Below are 20429 nucleotides of genomic sequence, written 5' to 3'. Positions count from 1 at the left end.
AGATAATCATCGGTGAACTGCTTTGAAAAGTACTGAAAACAAAGCTATGCATAAATTGCTGTTGTAAATTTTGAAATGGCGCAAGGGGTAGAAACAAGGTAAAAGAGTTGGTACCATCCTATAGTTGACTGATGTCTTCTTTATTGTGCAAACAAAGATCTTGCTGTTATTCTCGCAAGTTTCTTCATCCTAACAATCTTTCTAAGTTTCTTGACTTGACTGATATTCATGGAAATCTCAATTCCCCATATGTAAAATGGGTCGAACAGTGGGTCTAAGTCTCTGACAGTAGGACCTACATGTGCAAGACCAAATTGTAAGAAACCTAAATATTAGAATGATTCCTGTAACTGTTGGGGAACGTAGTAATTTCAAAAAAATTCCTACGCAGACGCAAGATCATGGTGATGCATAGCAACGAGAGGGGAGAGTGTGTCCACGTACCCTCGTAGACCGAAAGCGGAAGCGTTAGCACAACACGGTTGATGTAGTCATACGTCTTCACGATCCGACCGATCAAGTACCGAACGTACGGCACCTCCGAGTTATGCACACGTTCAACTCGATGACGTCCCTCGAACTCCGATCCAGCCAAGTGTTGAGGGAGAGTTTCGTCAGCACGACGGCGTGGTGATGATGATGATGTTCTACGGACGCAGGGCTTCTCCTAAGCACCGCTATGATATGATCGAGGTGGATTATGGTGGAGGGGGGCACCGCACACGGCTAAGAGATCAAGAGATCAATTGTTGTGTCTATGGGGTGCCCCCTGGCCACGTATATAAAGGAGTGGAGGAGGGGAGGGGCCGGCCCTCTCTATGGCGCGCCCTAGGGGAGTCCTACTTCCACCGGGAGTAGGATTCCCCTTTTCCTAGTAGAACTAGGAGCCCTTCCAAATAGTAGGAGTAGGAGAGAAGGAAAGGGAAAAGAGAAGAGAAGGAATGAGGGGGCGCAGCCCTTCCCCCTAGTCCAATTCGGACTAGGCCTTGGGGGCACGCGGCCTGCCTCTCTCTCTTTCCCCTAAAGCCCAATAAGGCCCATACACTCCCCGGCGAATTCCAGTAACTCCCCGGTACTCCGATAAATACCCGAATCACTCGGAACGTTTCCGATGTCCGAATATAGTCGTCCAATATATCGATATTTATGTCTTGACCATTTCGAGACTCCTCGTCATGTCTCCGATCTTATCCGGGACTCCGAACTACCTTTGGTACATCAAAACACATAAACTCATAATATAACCGTCATCGAACTTTAAGCATGCGGACCCTACGGGTTCGAGAACTATGTAGACATGACCGAGACACGTCTCCGGTCAATAACCAATAGCGGAACCTGGATGCTCATATTGGCTCCTACATATTCTACGAAGATCTTTATCGGTCAAACCGCATAACAACATACGTTGTTCCCTTTGTCATCGGTATGTTACTTGCCCGAGATTCGATCATCGGTATCTCAATACCTAGTTCAATCTCGTTACCGGCAAGTCTCTTTACTCATTCCGTAATACATCATCCCGCAACTAACTCATTAGTTGCAATGCTTGCAAGGCTTATAGTGACGTGCATTACCGAGTGGGCCCAGAGATACCTCTCCGACAATCGGAGTGACAAATCCTAATCTCGAAATACGCCAACCCAACAAGTACCTTCGGAGACACCTGTAGAGAACCTTTATAATCACCCAGTTACGTTGTGAAGTTTGGTGGCACACAAAGTGTTCCTCGGGTAAACGGGAGTTGCATAATCTCATAGTCATAGGAACATGTATAAGTCATGAAGAAAGCAATAGCAACATACTAAAGGATTGTGTGCTAAGCAGCTAACGGAATGGGTCAAGTCAATCACATCATTCTACTAATGATGTGATCCCGTTAATCAAATGACAACTCATTTCTATGGTTAGGAAACATAACCATCTTTGATCAACGAGCTAGTCAAGTAGAGGCATACTAGTGACACTCTGTTTGTCTATATATGTATTCACACATGTATTATGTTTCCGGTTAATACAATTCTAGCATGAATAATAAACATTTATCATGATATAAGGAAATAAATAATAACTTTATTATTGCCTCTAGGGCATATTTCCTTCAGTAACTGCACAATAATGTGCTATTAGCCAAAGGAACCTGCTTGAACAAACCTCGATGGTAAACCGCAGAGTCTCCCATTGTTTCCCTACAACACACATAAGGAAGATCTTGATCAGGTTAACTGAGAGTTTCCATACTATCAGTAGAATATGTATTGAGTACAGCCAAATTCGATTGGTGTCACATGCATAACAATACAAAATTGTACCCACAACAAATGAAAATCAAATTGCAAAACCGAACAAAACAGTTAAATGGACAGCAGACCAAATGAACCAAAATAGTTAACTGAGCACGACATTGCAGAATAGAAACATGTACTAGAAGATAAGACAGTTAACAAAACAAAGTATGCTTGAGAATAGTACTACGAAATGTAGAAATTGTTGGACCAAAGTGTTAACTGAACATTACATTTCAGAGGACCAAACTGTTAATTGTACATCTGATTGCATATTAACATTACAGAGGACAAATCACTAGAAGGCACTGGCGGCGGCCTTGAGAAAACATCACGAACTATATCTTAAAGTAGACAACCGCACGGCGGTGTCGACGCTGGCCTCAAAGACAAGATGCTCCTCCAAGATCTGGCGGTCGACACGCATGTCAGCCATAGGGACCTCGTTCGCGCATGCGGCCGCATGCTACTCAGCTCCACGTTATACTGCGTGTAAAATGGATGTGAGCGGCGCTTAATTGGAGGAGGGGGCAGTGATTTCGGTGGAAGGTGTTGCTCCGTCAGTCAGGGCATGTGGGACGGGAAAGGAGGAGGATGGTGTGGGTGGCGTGTGGATTACCTGATCATATCGATGAGGCCGTGCAGCAAGAAGAAGGGTCAGCGGCGAGGAGGCTACGCAACAAGAAGAAGGGTCGCCGGCGAGGAGGCGGCGCTACAGGAAGAAGGGTCGCCGGCGAGGAGGTGGTGCTGTGAGAAGAAGGGTAGCCGGCGACGAGGCGGCGCAGCAAGAAGAAGGGTCGCCGGCGAGGAGGCTGAGCTGCCAGTAAGCAGCAGTGAAGGTTTGAACTTGGAAAACAAGGAGGAACAATGGAAATGTGGCTTTTGGTAGGAGGGAGGGGCGGGGAGATAGATATTTCCGCGGTGGCAAAAAAATTTCACTCGGTGCCGCGAAAAACTGGCGCACAAGTGTGGTTCAAGCGGGGGCGGTGTACTGTAGATGACGAAGCTACCTGCGTAAGCCAGACAAGACGGTGCGCCAATGTAACATCCCAAATTTTCAATTTGGAATGTTATACATTAGATCATCATTGCATATCATATTTTATTTTTCCATTTTGGTTGATCCTAGAAAATTCTACGCAACTCAAGGACCCATGGAGAGAGTTGGGGATTTCGTTATTTTCATATTTGAGATTTCTCAAATTTTGAGAATAGGATCATTTGATTTTATTATTTTTATTATCAATTACTTCTATTACAAAAATATGAGAGAGGGAATAAAATGACATTCCCAAAATAGAGAAATATTGAGGATTTAATAATAAAATCAAACAAGATTTTATTTCGGAGTTTTTCGGTGTTTTATTTGAATTTAGGAAAAATGTGCGTTTTTCAAAATTGCATTTAGGCCCCAAATAAATGTTCGCTTTGTCGGGCTTGATTTCAGAAGCCCGGGAAAATTTATTTCGGGATTTTTGGAGTCCGTTTAGTATTTCTTCTTATTTTTTTCCGAGCGGAAATAAATTTAAAAAAACGAACCGACCTAACGGGCCGTGTCCGACTAGGACTCTGGCCCGACTAGGCTTTATAAGCTGAGGCCCGCCCGCGCCGCCGCCGCCCGCCGCGCCGCCGCCGCCGCTGCCCGCCGCCGCGCCGCCCCGCGCCGCCGTCGCCGGACGCCGCCGCCGCCGAGGTTCGCCGCCGCCGCCGCCGAGGTTCGCCGCCTCGCCTCGTTTTTCGTGCCTTCGGTTAAAAAAACCGATCAGTTTTCATTGGTTTAATAGATTTGGTTTTTTTCAATAGATCGTTTTTTCCGGTTTATTTTTTTTGCAAGCGTTCGTCGTTTGTCTTTTTCTCGGATTAAATCCGCGATTTTTCTGATCGCGATTCCTGATCCGATTTTCGTTTTAGTTTAACTTTTCGCTCGTTTATCGGAATCAGGCGATTCAAGCGCCTAGAGTTTCGGCTCGAAACCCTCTATCCGTTTAACCAACTTAAACAAGATTTTGCTACTGTAAAATTATCCCTAGATCCAGATTACTAGAACGAAGTTGTTTTCTTCCGCCGTTTGACTTTCGTTGCTTCGTTCGATTTGATTCTTTTTGCCAACCGGAGTTCTTAAGTTGAACCTTCTGGTTAGATCTCTTATTTGAGTATTACCTGTGCATTAGTTGAGTACTCATTGTATGCTTGTTTGTTTGTCTGCGATAGAGTATCCGGAGTGCGCCGCCTGTTACTTCGAATCGCTAGGTTTCCTGGATCATCAGCAAGGCAAGTAACACTTTGATCATACCTTTTCTACTACCCAGTTTTATTGCATTAGATCAATCCTCACACATTGCATGATTAGGATCTAATTAAATTGTGGGATGAGAAGTAGATGAGGTAGTACCTATTACCTGTTTATTATCAAACCTTTGGGAGTTACTTCTACGTTCGCTTATTATGCCATGCTATGCTAGTAGACGTGGATTGGGTGAGTGATATCCATGACAGATGTGAGATTGATAATTAATGGTTTATCTAAGGTGGCAACTTAAACACACATCTGGGTGGATTGAGGCACCTGGGTATTCCAGGACTTGCCTGTTTTCTTTCGGACCGCCACCCAGGCTCAAAGGGATCATGAGACTATTCATACTAGAAATTTCCGTGTGCAGCCACAAGCTATTATGGGCTCTAGCATAGTTGACTAAGTTGTGCGAACTCTTATAGTGGTAGACTAGCAGATGTAGGGGATGTAGGTGGTACGGTCTACCCGATCGTAAGGTGCTAGCGCTTCTGAAAGACTATGTCTCGGTCATCCGTCTTCTCAAACACCATGCAGTGCGAGAAAACAAATGGAGGCGATCGAGTCTTGTGGCGAAAAGTGCGCAAACCTCTGCAGAGTGTAACAAACTAATCATGGTTAGCCGAGTCCCCGGTTATGGACATCTTGAGTATCTAGTACTTGGATTATCATGTGAATCTCAACATGTTACTCTAAATTAATTTTGTTGGGTTATGTTTAATGATGATGCTTAATTGGGATTGAGAATGCTGTCAACCATTCTCAATGTTTAACAACCACCTTGATAGTAATTAAAATTTTATTCCTTTGAAGTAGGGAAAAAATTGCTTTACGCAAAACTATAACCATAGAGCTTTCCACCAGCCAAATATGCATATAGTATAGCTGTTTCATTCCATTACTCTCTATGTGTTACCTGGCCAGCATATTCCATGTGCTGACCCGTTTTCGGGCTGCAACGTTAATGTTGTAGACTTTTCAGACGACGATTAAGGAGTTTTTAGGTCGTGGTTCTATACTCAGTGATGCCGTTGGAGTTTATGGACTCACTTATCTTCCAAGCCTTCCGCTGTTATCGTTATTAGATGGCCTTAAGCCATATTTATTGTAATAAGTTCTCTTTTGAGACATTCGATGTAATATGCGTGTGATTGCTACTCTGCTATAAATCCTCCGAGTACTGTGTGTTGTCAGCATTACTGATCCAGGGATGACACCGGAGCACAGAGATCAGACTGTTTGACGTCTGGTCGCTACAGAGATGGTATCAGAGCACACACTGACTATAGGACACGACCACTAAGCTAAAGACCTAGATCACTACTCACTCTCTTCTCTTCTGACCACTCATCTTTTCTATTCCTTAGGATGGTGGATGCAAGGAACAAGTTTACGCAACCGGATGAAGATGCACCCTTTGGACGTCACTTGAAGGAAGTCACTAGATACCTGAACATAGGAATACCAAGCTTCACGGGAACGTACAACGCCACTTTACCTGAAGAAGAGCGCTGGATGATTCAAGTTCAAGTTCCAGGAAGGATGTTCATGCCAGTCACTAAGCCCATAGAAATTTCTTTTGATGCACCAACTTGAAGTCTAGGAAAGAGCATGGCAGCTCACATCACCATGGGACGCATTGGAGAAGTCTACCACAAGGATCTCAGGGATACTATCTACCAGATTTATGGGCGCCGAGATGAACACTGGGAGATGATCAGCACCAGGAATGATAGATCAATTGCAGCTTTTATCCAAGAGTTAAACCAGCACATTCGATGACAGGAGAACCAGATGTGCGCCGACATGATAGATCTGAAGAAGGCTAAGACCAGAATCAAGGAACTGGAGGAAGAACTCAAGGCTACACGTGAAGATTATGAAGAGGAAATTGAAGTATTGGTGGATAAGAATGCCGACCTAACAAAGAAGATTGGAATATTTATGGGAGGCCCGACGCCAGTAGAGGAAGACGAAGAACCCAAGGAGATTAGCCCGGAAGACTACATCATCATCGACGGCACCGACTCGGAAACAGATAGTAGCGATGATGACTATGTTGATGAAGCTGGAGCAGATATTATGGAGTCAACAATCGTAGAATATTTCTAATAGACCACCTCACCAGTAGTAGTAGTCCACCATGTAAATATAGTAGTCCGAGCACTTTTGCGATAGTTAGATCAATTGTATGCTTTTGGTTGATTTATTGAAGTGAATTGTTTGCTTTTGCCTCATGTGCATATGGGTAGTGTTTTCTCTTTAGACCCTCTCTATTCTTATATCTTGTCTTTTCTAAACCCTCAGATGCCTCCTAGACGTGACCCCGAATTTGCCTTTCCACCGGAGCTCACCCAGTTGATCCAGCAGCACAACACATTGATGCAGTTGCTAGTCCAGAATCAGAATCAGGGGAACAACAACAACAACCCACCACCACCACCACCACCTGTTGACCACTTAGCCCATTTTCTTAGGCTGAATCCGCCGGTGTTTTCCAGTAGCACCGAGCTGATAGTAGAAGATGATTGGCTCCGCAAGAAAGCTAGGGAGTTGACCACAGCAGGATGCACAGATGCGGAGAAGGTGAAGTTTGCCGCACATCAGTTAGAAGGACCCGCAGCATCATGGTGGGAGAATTTCACAGCCACCTTCCCAATCGACACTGTCACATGGGACCAGTTTCAGCAGGCTTTCCGTACTGCCCATGTTTCAGCAGGAGCTATGGCCATGAAGAAGCGTGAGTTTCGTAACTTGCGCCAAGGAGGACGGACAGTTGGCCAGTATGTGGAGGAGTTTAGTAAGCTAGCACGTTATGCCCCAGATGACGTTGCTACGGATGAAGCTAAACAAGAGAAGTTTCTGGAAGGACTGAATGATGAGTTGAGCATGCAGTTGATGGTAGCCACCTTCAACAACTACCAGGAGTTGGTATATCGTGCTCTTATGATTGAAGGGAAGCAGCAGCAAATTGAGAATCACAAGAGGAAGTATGGACAAGGAAAGTACAATTCATGAGCTCAGTAGAAGCCACGTTTTACCCCTAGACCGGGAGGACATTTTCAGCATACCCATGGGGGAGGTAGCTCGCACAATCACAATGGCACTAAGAATGGTAATGGCAATGGAGGAAGCAACAGCCAGAACCGCACCAACCCATCAACCCCAGCCAAGAAGGACTTGAGCCAAGTCACTTGCTATAAGTGTTCGAAGCCAGGACATTATTCCAATGAATGTCCTGAAGGCCAAAATGGCAATGGAAGTTCTGGGAAGAAGCCGAACCCTTTCAACAGGGGAGAGGTGAACCACGTTAGCGTGGAGGAGGTTGAAGCTCAGCCCGATGCAGTAATAGGTAAGTTTTTGGTTAAGTCATTTACTACACTTGTTCTTTTTGATACTGGTGCATCGCATTCATACATCTCAAGGGGATTTGTGGATAAGTATAACCTACCAACCCAAGCCCTTAGGTCACCCATGTTAGTAACCTCGCCAGGAGCAGAGTATGTGGCTAGTCTATGGTGTGATCGGTTACCATTATGGATTGGTAACTATGTTTTTCCCTCAGACCTAATAGTATTGGAATCTCAAGGATTGGATGTGATATTAGGCATGGATTGGTTATCAAAGTATGAAGGGAATATTGAGTGTGCTAGTAAGTCAATTTTGCTTACCACACCAGAAGGGAGAAGGATCAAGTATGTATCCCGGCATGTGCCAAAGAGGACCCAAGTAAATTGCCTAATAGGGGTTGTGTAGGAGGAAGTACCAGTGGTAAGGGATTTCACTGATGTATTTCCAGAAGAGTTGCCAGGCATGCCACCGGATAGAGATATTGAGTTTTTGATTGAGCTATTGCCAGGCACAGGGCCAATATCAAAGAGACCATATAGGATGCCAGCAAAGGATTTGGTGGAAATTAAGAAGCAGATTAAGGAGTTACTAGATAAGGGATATATTCGCCCAAGTTCTTCGCCTTGGGGATCGCCAGTACTTCTAGTGGAGAAGAAGGATGGATCGTTAAGGATGGTTGTTGATTATCGAGGATTGAACGAAGTAACGATCAAGAACAAGTACCCACTACTAATGATCAACGATCTGTTTGATCGATTGCAAGGAGCTAAGGTATTTTCCAAGATCGATCTGCGATCAGGATACCACCAGTTGAAGATTCGAGAACAGGATATTCCGAAGACAGCTTTTACCACCAGGTATGGGCTGTATGAGTATACCGTTATGTCATTTGGTCTGACTAACGTGCCTGCATATTTTATGAACATGATGAACAAAGTGTTTATGGAGTTTTTGGATAAGTTCGTCGTAGTGTTCATTGATGATATCCTGGTATATTCGAAGAATGAAGAGGAGCATAAGGAGCATTTGCATTTGGTACTTGGAAAGCTCAGAGAACACCAATTATATGCCAAGTTCAGCAAATGTGAGTTTTGGTTGAAGGAAGTAGGATTCCTCGGACACGTTATATCCGGAGAAGGTATAGCAGTAGATCCCGCTAAAGTTGAAACCGTGACCAAGTGGGAAGCCCCAACAATAGTTGGAGAGATCCGAAGTTTTCTTGGACTCGCAGGATACTACCAGAGATTTATTGAGAATTTCTCAAAGATTGCGAAGCCTATGACGGAGTTGTTGAAGAAAGATACCAAGTTCATATGGACAGAGGAGTGTGAGGCTAGTTTCCAGGAGTTGAAGAAACGCTTGGTTACCTCACCAGTGTTGATTTTGCCAGACCAGACCAAAGATTATGAGGTGTATTGTGACGCTTCACGTCGAGGACTTGGAGCAGTGCTTATGCAGGAAGGGAGAGTTGTTTCATATGCATCAAGACAATTGAAGCCCCATGAGTTGAATTATGCCACACATGATTTGGAGTTAGCAGCCGTAGTGCATGCATTGAAGACATGGAGACATTTCCTCATTGGAAACCATTGTGAGGTGTACACGGATCATAAGAGTTTGAAGTACATTTCACACAGAAGGAGTTGAATCTCAGACAAAGGAGATGGTTGGAGCTTATCAAAGATTATGATATGAAATTGCACTATCACCCCGGAAAGGCTAATGTAGTAGCTGACGCGTTAAGCCGTAAGAGCCATGTCAATATGTTAATGATGGGAAGGATACCCAAGGAGTTAGCAGAAAATCTTCGTGAACTATGTGTGGAAATAGTTCTGAGAGGCTATGTAGCAGCACTAGAGATTCAGTCAACTTTGATGGATAGAATCAGAGAAGCTCAGAAAACTGACAAAGAGATTGCCGCTATAAAGGAGAAACTGAGCAAAGGAAAAGCTAAAGGATTTCGTGAGGATGAGCATGATACCCTATGGTTTGAAGACTGTGTTTACGTGCCCAATAACCCGGAGATCAGGAAGTTGATTTTGCAAGAGGCACACGATTCACCGTATTCCATTCACCCAGTTAATACCAAGATGTATTTGGATTTGAAGGATATTTTCTGGTGGACGGGAATGAAGAGGGATATTGCGGAGTATGTAGCAGTTTGTGATGTATGCCAGAGAGTAAAGGCAGAGCATCAGAAGCCAGCAGGATTGTTACAACCATTGCCGATACCCGAATGGAAGTGGGATAAGTTAGGCATGGATTTTATCACGGGATTGCCCAGGACTCGTTCAGGCTATGACTCAATTTGGGTTGTAGTTAATCGATTCACGAAAGTAGCTCATTTCATCCCAGTAAAGACCACTTACACCAGTGCTAAGTTGCCAAAGATATACATGACCAGAATAGTATGTCTGCATGGAGTTCCGAGGAGTATCGTATCAGATAGGGGAACCCAGTTTACCTCAAAGTTCTGGAAGCAGTTGCACGAAACTTTGGGTACCAGGCTAGAATTCAGTACAACTTTTCACCACAGACAGATGGACAGACCGAGAGAGTAAATCAGATTTTGGAGGATATGCTGAGAGCTTGTGCGCTAGATTATGGATCTAGTTGGGACGATAATTTGCCATATGCAGAGTTATCTTACAACAACAGTTATCAAACCAGTTTGAAGATGGCCCCTTTAGAAGCTTTGTACGGAAGGAGGTGCAGGACACTGCTGTCGTGGGACGAAGTCGGAGACCGCCAGTTATTTGGACCTGACTTGATTAAAGAGCCTGAACAAAAGGTGAAATTGATTCGCGATAGGCTCAAGATAGCCCAGTCCAGACAGAAGAGTTATGTAGATTCTAAACGCAAGGAGACAGTTTACGAAGTCGGAGATAGAGCTTATCTTCGAGTATCTCCACTTCGGGGAACAAAGCGTTATGGAGTTAAAGGGAAGTTAGCGCCACGATTTGTAGGACCATATCGAGTTTTGGAACGTATGGGAGAAGTGGCCTACAAGTTGGAATTTCCCGAAAGATTGTCAGGAGTACATGATGTGTTCCATGTTTCTCAGTTAAAGAAGTGTCACGCGGAGATGGCTGACATACCATTGAGAGACACAGTGCCTTTGGAAACTATTCAGTTGGACAACGATTTGACCTACGAGGAGAAACCAGTTAAGATCCTCGACTTTGCCAGCCGAGTTACTCGCAGCAAGGTTATCAAGTTTTGCAAAGTTCAGTGGAGCCACCACACGGAGGATGAAGCCACCTGGGAGCGAGAGGAAGATTTTCTCAAAGACCACCCTCACCTATTTTCTAGCTAACCCGAATCTCGAGGGCGAGATTCATCTTAAGGGGGGTAGGTTTGTAACATCACAAATTTTCAATTTGGAATGTTATACATTAGATCATCATTGCATATCATATTTTATTTTTGCATTTTGGTTGATCCTAGAAAATTCTACGCAACTCAAGGACCCATGGAGAGAGTTGGGGATTTCGTTATTTTCATATTTGAGTTTCCTCAAATTTTGAGAATAGGATCATTTGATTTTATTATTTTTATCATCAATTATTTCTATTACAAAAATATGAGAGAGGGAATAAAATGACTTTCCCAAAATAGAGAAATATTGAGGATTTAATAATAAAATCAAACAAGATTTTATTTCGGAGTTTTTCGGTGTTCTATTTGAATTTAGGAAAAATGTGCGTTTTTTAAAATTCCATTTAGGCCCCAAATAAATGTTCACTTTGTCGGGCTTAATTTTAGAAGCCTGGGAAAATTTATTTCGGTATTTTCGGAGTCTGTTTAGTATTTCTTTTTATTTTTTTCTGAGCAGAAATAAATTAAAAAAAACGAACCGACCTAACGGGCCGTGTCCGCCTAGGACTCTGGCCCGACTAGGCTTTATACGCCGAGGCCCAGCCCCGGGGAACCCTAGCCGCCCCAGCCCCCAACCCTAGCAGCCGCCCGCCCGCGCCGCCGCTTCCGCCCGCCGCGCCGCCGCCGCCGAGGTTCGCCGTCGCGCCTCGTTTTTCGTGCCTTCTGTTTTTTTTAAAAAAACCGATCGGTTTTCGTCGGTTTAATAGATTTGGTTTTTTTAATAGATCGGTTTTTCCGGTTTATATTTTTTTGCGAGCGTTCGTCGTTTTTCTTTTTCTCGGATTAAATCCGCGATTTTTCTGATCGCGATTCCTGATCCGATTTTCGTTTTAGTTTAACTTTTCGCTTGTTTATCGGAATCAGGCGATTCAAGCACCTAGAGTTTTGTCTCAAAACCCTCTATCTGTTTAACCAACTTAAACAAGATTTTGCTACTGTAAAATTTGCCCTAGATCCAGATTACTAGAACGAAGTTGTTTTCTTCCGCCGTTTGACTTTCGTTGCTTCGTTCGATTTGATTCTTTTTGCCAACCGGAGTTCTTAAGTTGAACCTTCTGGTTAGATCTCTTATTTGAGTTTTACCTGTGCATTAGTTGAGTACTTATTGTATGCTTGTTTGTTTGTCTGCGATAGAGTATCCGGAGTGCGCCGCCTGTTACTTCGAATCGCTAGGTTTCCCGGATCATCAGCAAGGCAAGTAACACTTTGATCATACCTGTTCTACTACCCAGTTTTATTGCATTAGATCAATCCTCACACATTGCATGATTAGGATTAATTAAATTGTGGGATGGGCAGTAGTTGAGGTAGTACCTATTACCTGTTTATTATCAAACCTTTGGGAGTTACTTCTACGTTTGCTTATTATGCCATGCTATGCTAGTAGACGTGGATTGGGTGAGTGATATCCATGACAGATGTGAGATTGTTAATTAATGGTTTATCTAAGGTGGCAACTTAAACACACATCTGGGTGGATTGAGGCACCTGGGTATTCCAGGACTTGCCTGTTTTCTTTTGGACCGCCACCCAAGCTTAAAGGGATCATGAGACTATTCATACTAGAAAATTCTGTGTGCAGCCACAAGCTATTATGGGCTCTAGCATAGTTGACTAAGTTGTGCGAACTCTTACAGTGGTAGACTAGCAGATGTAGGGGGTGTAGGTGGTACGGTCTACCCGATCGTAAGGTGCTAGCGCTTCTGAAAGACTATGTCTCGGTCATCCGTCTTCTCAAACACCATGTAGTGCGAGAAACCAAACGGAGGCGATCGAGTCTTGTGGGGAAAAGTGCGCAAACCTCTGCAGAGTGTAACAAACTAATCATGGTTAGCCGTGTCCCCGGTTATGGACATCTTGAGTATCTAGTACTTGGATTATCATGTGAATCTCAACATGTTACTCTAAATTAATTTTGTTGGGTTATGTTTAATGATGATGCTTAATTGGGATTGAGAATGCTGTCAACCATTCTCAATGTTTAACAACCACCATGATAGTAATTAAAATTTTATTCCTTTGAAGTAGGGAAAAATTGGCTTTATGCAAAACTATAACCATAGAGCTTTCCACCAGCCAAATATGCATATAGTATAGCTGTTTCATTCCATTACTCTCTATGTGTTACCTTGCCAGCATATTCCATGTGCTGACCCGTTTTCGGGCTGCAACGTTAATGTTGCAGACTTTTCAGACGACGATTAAGGAGTTTTTAGGTCGTGGTTCTATACTCAGTGATGCCGTTGGAGTTGATGGACTCACTTATCTTCCAAGCCTTCCGCTGTTATCATTATTAGATGGCCTTAAGCCATATTTATTGTAATAAGTTCTCTTTTGAGACATTCGATGTAATAAGTGTGTGATTGCTACTCTGCTATAAATCCTCCGAGTACTGTATGGTGTCAGCATTACTGATCCATGGATGACACCGGAGCACAGAGATCAGACTGTTTGAGGTCTGGTCGCTACAGCCAAGATATTTTATATCGCATCTTTCTAGTAAACTATTTGTGGTATTCATGATTTTTTATTATGCTTTGAAAGACAAAATGGTGTTACAGAGGCAAAGGATGGTGTTTGAATTGCTAGAATATTTACATACAGTGAACATGCAACTAGTACATGAGTGTCGTGTTTAAATTTGGAATTATTCCGGGTTCATGTGGCATTTTTATGCATTAATTGAGTTTCTGGGCATTAAATGTGCATACTTCAAATTTGAACTACAAGCACATGCTTCAATGCACCAAAGTTTGCTGAAAAATCACATGTGTGTCTTTGGGTGATTTTATAGGTCCCATGCAAGAAATAGGAATAAAATTCAAACATCTGGGTGTCGTGGCTCAGCCGGAATGATTGAGAAACTTGGTTTTTTAATTCCTGTAAATCCAGAACACAGTTGAAAATCATGAAATTTGGCATTGTGTCATCACATGGCACCAACATGCTGCAGTAAATATTTTGGCCGAATTGGGACAAGCTTTGGTGTAAGCTTCTTGCAAACCGGAGTTTCCCTCAAAAACGTTCCTGGTTCCGAGAGGGAAAGTGTCACCTCCGTGTGCGTAACGACGTACGTACACAACCTTCTCCTGCCTTAATTTTCTTACACAGGCAGATTAGACCAAGTATCATGCTAAAATTTGGAATTATTCCGTGCTCATTTGGCCTTTTTTATACATTAATTGAGTTTCTGGGCGTTTAATGTGCATAATTCAAATTTGAACTACAAGCACGTGCTCCAGTGCACCATATTGGTTTGAAAAATCACATGTGTGTCCTGGGGTGAATTTCTAGGTCACATGCAAGAGATTGGAGTGAAATTCAAACATCTGGGCGTCGTGGCTTGGCCGGAAAGATTGAGGAACTTGGTTTTTTAATTCCTATAATTTCAAAACACGCCTGAAAATCATGAAACTTGGCATGGTATCATGACATGGCACGAACATGCTGCGGTAGTTTTTTTGGCTGAACAAGCTTTGGTGTAACCTTCTTGCAAACCGAAGCTTCCTTCAAGAAGGCTTGTGGTTCCAAGAGGGAATGTGTCACCTCCGTGTGCGAAACTACATATGTACACTGCCTTCTCCCGTGTTTTTTTTACACAGCCAGATTAGACTAAATAGAAGTACGGTGCTAAATTTTGGAATTATTCCGGGCTCGTTTCGCCTTTTTTATACATTAATTTAGTTTCTGGGCATTTAATGCATAATTCAAATTTGAACAACAAGCACATGCTCCAGTGCACCAAAGTTGTTTGAAAAATCACATGTGTGTCCTTGGGTGAATTTCTAGGTCCCATGCAAGAGATGGGAGTGAAATTCAAACATCTCGGCGTCGTGGCTCGACCAGAAATATTGAGAAACTTGGTTTTTTAATTCCTATAATTCCAAAGCACGCCTGAAAATCATGAAACTTGGCATGGTGTCATGACAGGGCACCAACATGTTGCGGTAATATTTTTGGCCGAATTGGGACAAGCTTTGGTGTAAACTTCTTGCAAACCGGAGCTTTCTTCAAGAAGGCTCGTGGTTCCGAGAGGGAACGTGTCACCTCCATGTGCGAAACGACATACGTACACTGCCTTCTCTAGCCTTATTTTTGTTACACAGCCAGATAAGACTGATACGTCTGCAACGTATCTATAATTTTTGATTGCTCGATGCTATATTATCTACTGTTTTGGACTATATTGGGCTTTATTTTCCACTTTTATATTATTTTTGGGACTAACCTATTAACCGGAGGCCCAGCCGAGAATTGCTGTTTTTTGCCTATTTCAGTGTTTCGAAGAAACGGAATATCAAACGGAGTCCAAACGTAATAAAATCTTCGGGAACATGATTTTCTCACCGAACGTGATCCAGTACACTTGGACCCTACTCCAAGGAGTCAAAGAGGAGGTCACGAGGGTGGGCCCCCCTAGGGCGTGCCCCCTGCCTCATGCGCCCCTCGTTGCTCCACCGACGTACTCCTTCCTCCTATATATACCTACGTAGCCCCAAACGATCAGAGGAGGAGCCAAAAACCTAATTCCACCACCGCAACTTTCTGTATCCACGAGATCCCATCTTGGGGCCTGTTCCGGAGCTCCGCCAGAAGAGGGCCGTCATCACGGAGGGCTTCTACATCATCCTAGCCCCTCCGATGAAGTGTGAGTAGTTTACCTCAGACCTTCGGGTCCATAGTTAGTAGCTAGATGGCTTCTTCTCTCTTTTTGAATCTCAATACAAAGTTCTCCCCCTCTCTTGTGGAGACCTATCCGATGTAATCTTCTTTTTGCGGTGTGTTTGTTGAGACCGATGAATTGTGGGTTTATGATCAAGTCTATCTATGAATAATATTTGAATCTTCTCTGAATTATTTTATGTATGATTGGTTATCTTTGCAAGTCTCTTCAAATTATCCATTTGGTTTGGCCAACTAGATTGGTAGTTCTTGCCATGGAAGAGGTGCTTAGCTTTGGGTTCAATCTTGCGGTGTCCTTTCCCGGTGACCGAAGGGGCAGCAAGGCACGTATTGCATCGTTGCCATCAAGGATAACAAGATGGGGTTTATTTCATATTGCATGAATTTATCTCTCTACATCATGTCATCTTGCTTAAGGCATTACTCTATTTTCAACTTAATACTCTAGATGCATGCTGGATAGCGGTCGATGAGTGGAGTAATAGTAGTAGATGCAGAATCGTTTCGATCTACTTGTCATGGACGTGATGCCTATATACATGATCATGCCTAGATATTCTCATAACTATGCTCAATTCTGTCAATTGCTCAACAGTAATTTGTTCACCCACCATAGAATACTTATGCTCTGGAGAGAAGCCACTAGTGAAACATATGGCCCCCGGGTCTATTCTCATCATATCAATCTCCATCACTTTAATCTTGCTTTGCCTTTACTTTTTACTTTGCATCTTTATACCAAAAATACCAAAAATATTATATCTATCAGATCTCACTCTCGTAAGTGACCGTGAAGGGATTTGACAACCCCTAATCGCGTTGGTTGCGAGTAGCTATCATTTTGTGCAGGTACGAGGGACTTGAGTGTGGCCTCCTACTGGATTGATACCTTGGTTCTCAAAAACTGAGGGAAATACTTACGCTACTCTGCTGCATCATCCCTTCCTCTTCGGGGAAAACCAACGCAAGCTCAAGACGTAGCAAGAAGGATTTCTGGTGCCGTTGCCGGGGAGTCTACACAAAAAGTCAGCATACCAAGTACCCATCACAATCCCTATCTCCCGCATTACATTATTTGCCATTTGCCTCTCGTTTTCCTCTACCCCACTTCACCCTTGCTGTTTTATTCGCCCTCTCTCTCTCCTCCTCCCTCTCTTTTTGCCTCTTTTGTCCGCTTTCCTTTTTGTTTGCTCATGTGTTAGATTGCTTGTTTGTTGCGATGGCTCAAGATAATACCAAATTGTGTGACTTCACCAATACGAATAATAATGACTTCCTTAGCACTCCGATTGCTCCTCTTACCGATGCTGAATCTTGTGAAATTAATACTGCTTTGTTGAATCTTGTTATGAAAGATCAATTTGCCAGCCTTCCTAGTGAAGATGCTGCTACTCATCTGAATAGCTTCGTTGATTTATGTGATATGCAAAAGAAAAGAGATGTCAATAATGATGTCGTTAAATTGAAGCTATTTCCTTTTTCGCTTAGAGATCGTGCTAAAGCTTGGTTTTCATCTTTCCCTAAAAATAGTATTGATTCATGGAACAAGTGCAAAGATGCTTTTATCTCTAAGTATTCCCCTCCCGCTAAGATCATCTCTCTTAGAAACGATATTGTGCATTTTAAACAACTTGATCATGAACATGTTGCACAAGCTTGGGAGAGAATGAAATTAATGATACGTAATTGCCCTACTCATAGTTTGAATTTGTGGATGATCATACAAAACTTTTATGCCGGATTGAATTTTGCTTCGAGAAATCTTTTAGATTCGGCCGCGGGAGGCACTTTTATGGAAATCCCTTTAGGAGATGCTACTAAACTCCTAGATAATATCATGGTTAATTATTCTCAATGGCATACTGAAAGATCTTCTAATAAAAAAGTGCATGCCATAGAAGAAATCAATGTTTTGAGTGGAAAGATGGATGAACTTATGAAATTATTTGCTACTAAGAGTGTTTCTTCTGATCCTAATGATATGCCTTTGTCTACTTTGATTGAGAATAACAATGAATCTATGAATGTGAATTTTGTTGGTAGGAATAATTTGGTTAACAACGCTTATAGAGGGAATTTTAATCCTAGGCCACATCCTAACAATCCTTCTAATAATTATGGGAATTCCTACAACAACTCTTATGGAAATAATAATAAGATGCCCTCTGAATTTGAGAATAGTGTTAAAGAGTTTATGAATTCACAAAAGATTTTTAATGCTTTGCTTGAAGAGAAATAGCTTAAAGTTGATGATTTGGCTAGGAATGTTGATATAATTTCCCTTGAGGTTGATTCTTTAAAGCTTAGATCTATTCCTCCTAAGCGTGATATCAATGAGTCTCTCAAAGCCATGAGAATTTCCATTGATGAGTGCAAGGAAAGAACCGCTAGAATGCATGCTTCCAAAGAATTCCTATGAAAATCAAGATGAAGATCTAAAATTTATTGATGTGTCCCCTATTAAATCTTTATTTTGCAATATAAATCTTGATGAAACTGAATATGATCTTCCTTTACCTAGAAGGCGTTCTAAAAATTCGGAGTATTTAGATCTTAATGATGAAATTGATGAAAGTGGGATTGGAAGAAATAAAAATATAGATGTTGCTAAACCCACTATATTGGATTTCAAGGAATTTAATTATGAAAGTTGCTCCTTAATTGATTGTATTTCCTTGTTGCAATCCGTGCTAAATTCTCCACATGCTTATAGTCAAAATAAAGCATTCACTGAACATATTGTTGATGCCTTGATGCAATCTTATGAAGAAAAACTTGAGTTGAAAGTTTCTATCCCCAGAAAACTCTATGATGAGTGGGAACCAACTATTAAAATTAAAATTAAAGATCATGAGTTTTATGCTTTGTGTGATTTGGGTGCTAGTGTCTCCACTATTCCCAAAACTTTGTGTGATTTGCTAGATTTCCGCAATTTTTATGATTGCTCTCTAAACTTGCATCTTGCGGATTCCACTATTAAGAAACCTATGGGAATGATTAATGATGTTCTTATTTTTTCAAATAGGAATTATGTGCCCATAGATTTCATTGTTCTTGATATAGATTGCAATCCTTCTTGCCCTATTATTCTTGGTAGACCTTTCCTTAGAACGGTTGGTGCGATTTATTGATATGAAGGAAGGGAATATTAGATTTAAATTTCCATTAAAAAAGGGCATGGAACACTTTCCAAGAGAGAAAATAAAGTTACCATATGAAACTATCATGAGAGCCACTTATGGATTGCCTACCAAAGATGGCAATACTTAGATCTATCCTCGCTTTTATGCCTAGCTAGGGGCGTTAAACGACAGCGCTTGTTGGGAGGCAACCAAATTTTATTTTTATTCCTTGATTTTTGCTCCTGCTTAGTAATAAATAAATTATTTAGCCTATGTTTTGGTTGTGTTTTTTTGTGTTTAATTAGTGTTTGTGCCAAGTAGAACCGTTGGGAAGACTTGGGGAAAGTCTTGTTGAACTTGCTGTAAAAAAGAGAAACTTTAGCGCTCACGAGAACTGCTGTAATTTTTATTTGAAGAGTGCTATTTAGTTAATTATTTTCTTATATGATTAATAGATAAATTGCTCTCGTCCAGCAATTTATTTTAGAATTTTTCGGGTTCCAGATCTTGCGCTAGCTACAGATTACTACAAATTGTTCTGTTTTTTACAGATTCTATTTTTCGTGTGTTGTTTGCTTATTTTGATGAATCTATGGCTAGTAAAATAGTTTATAATCCATAGAGAAGTTGGAATACAGTAGGTTTAACAACAATATAAATAAAAAATTAGTTCATTACAGTACCTTGAAGTGGTCATTTGTTTTCTTTCGCTAATGGAGCTCACGAGTTTTCTATTTTGAGTTTTGTGTTGTGAAGTTTTCAAGTTTTGGGTGAATTCTTTTGATGGATTATGGAACAAGGAGTGGCACGAGCCTAAGCTTGGGGATGCCCATGGTACCCCCAATATAATCCAAGCACACCAAAAGGTCAAAGCTTGGGGATGCCCCGGAAGGCATCCCCTCTTTCGTCCACTTCCATCGGTAATTTACTTGGAGCTATATTTTTATTCACCAACATGATATGTGTTTTGCTTGGAGTGTCTTGTATTATTTGCGTCTTTGTGTCTTAGTGTGCCACAATCATACTTGATGTACACACCTTTTGAGAGAGCCATACATGAATTTAAAATTTGATAGAATACTCTATGTGCTTCACTTATATCTTTTGAGCTAAGTAGTTTTGCTCTATGTGCTTCACTTATATCTTTTGAGCTAAGTAGTTTTGCTCTATGTGCTTCACTTATATCTTTTTAGCTAAGTAATTTTTCTCTATGTGCTTCACTTATATCTTTTGCGCGTTATAATTTTGCTCTATGTGCTTCACTTAGATCTTTTAGAGCACTGTGGTGGATTTGTTTTAAAGAAACTATTGATCTCTCAT

The sequence above is a fragment of the Triticum aestivum genome, chromosome 7A (assembly GCF_018294505.1).
Source record: "Triticum aestivum cultivar Chinese Spring chromosome 7A, IWGSC CS RefSeq v2.1, whole genome shotgun sequence".
NCBI classification, from domain to species: domain Eukaryota; kingdom Viridiplantae; phylum Streptophyta; class Magnoliopsida; order Poales; family Poaceae; genus Triticum; species Triticum aestivum.
Note: the sequence above shows the minus strand (reverse complement) of the source record.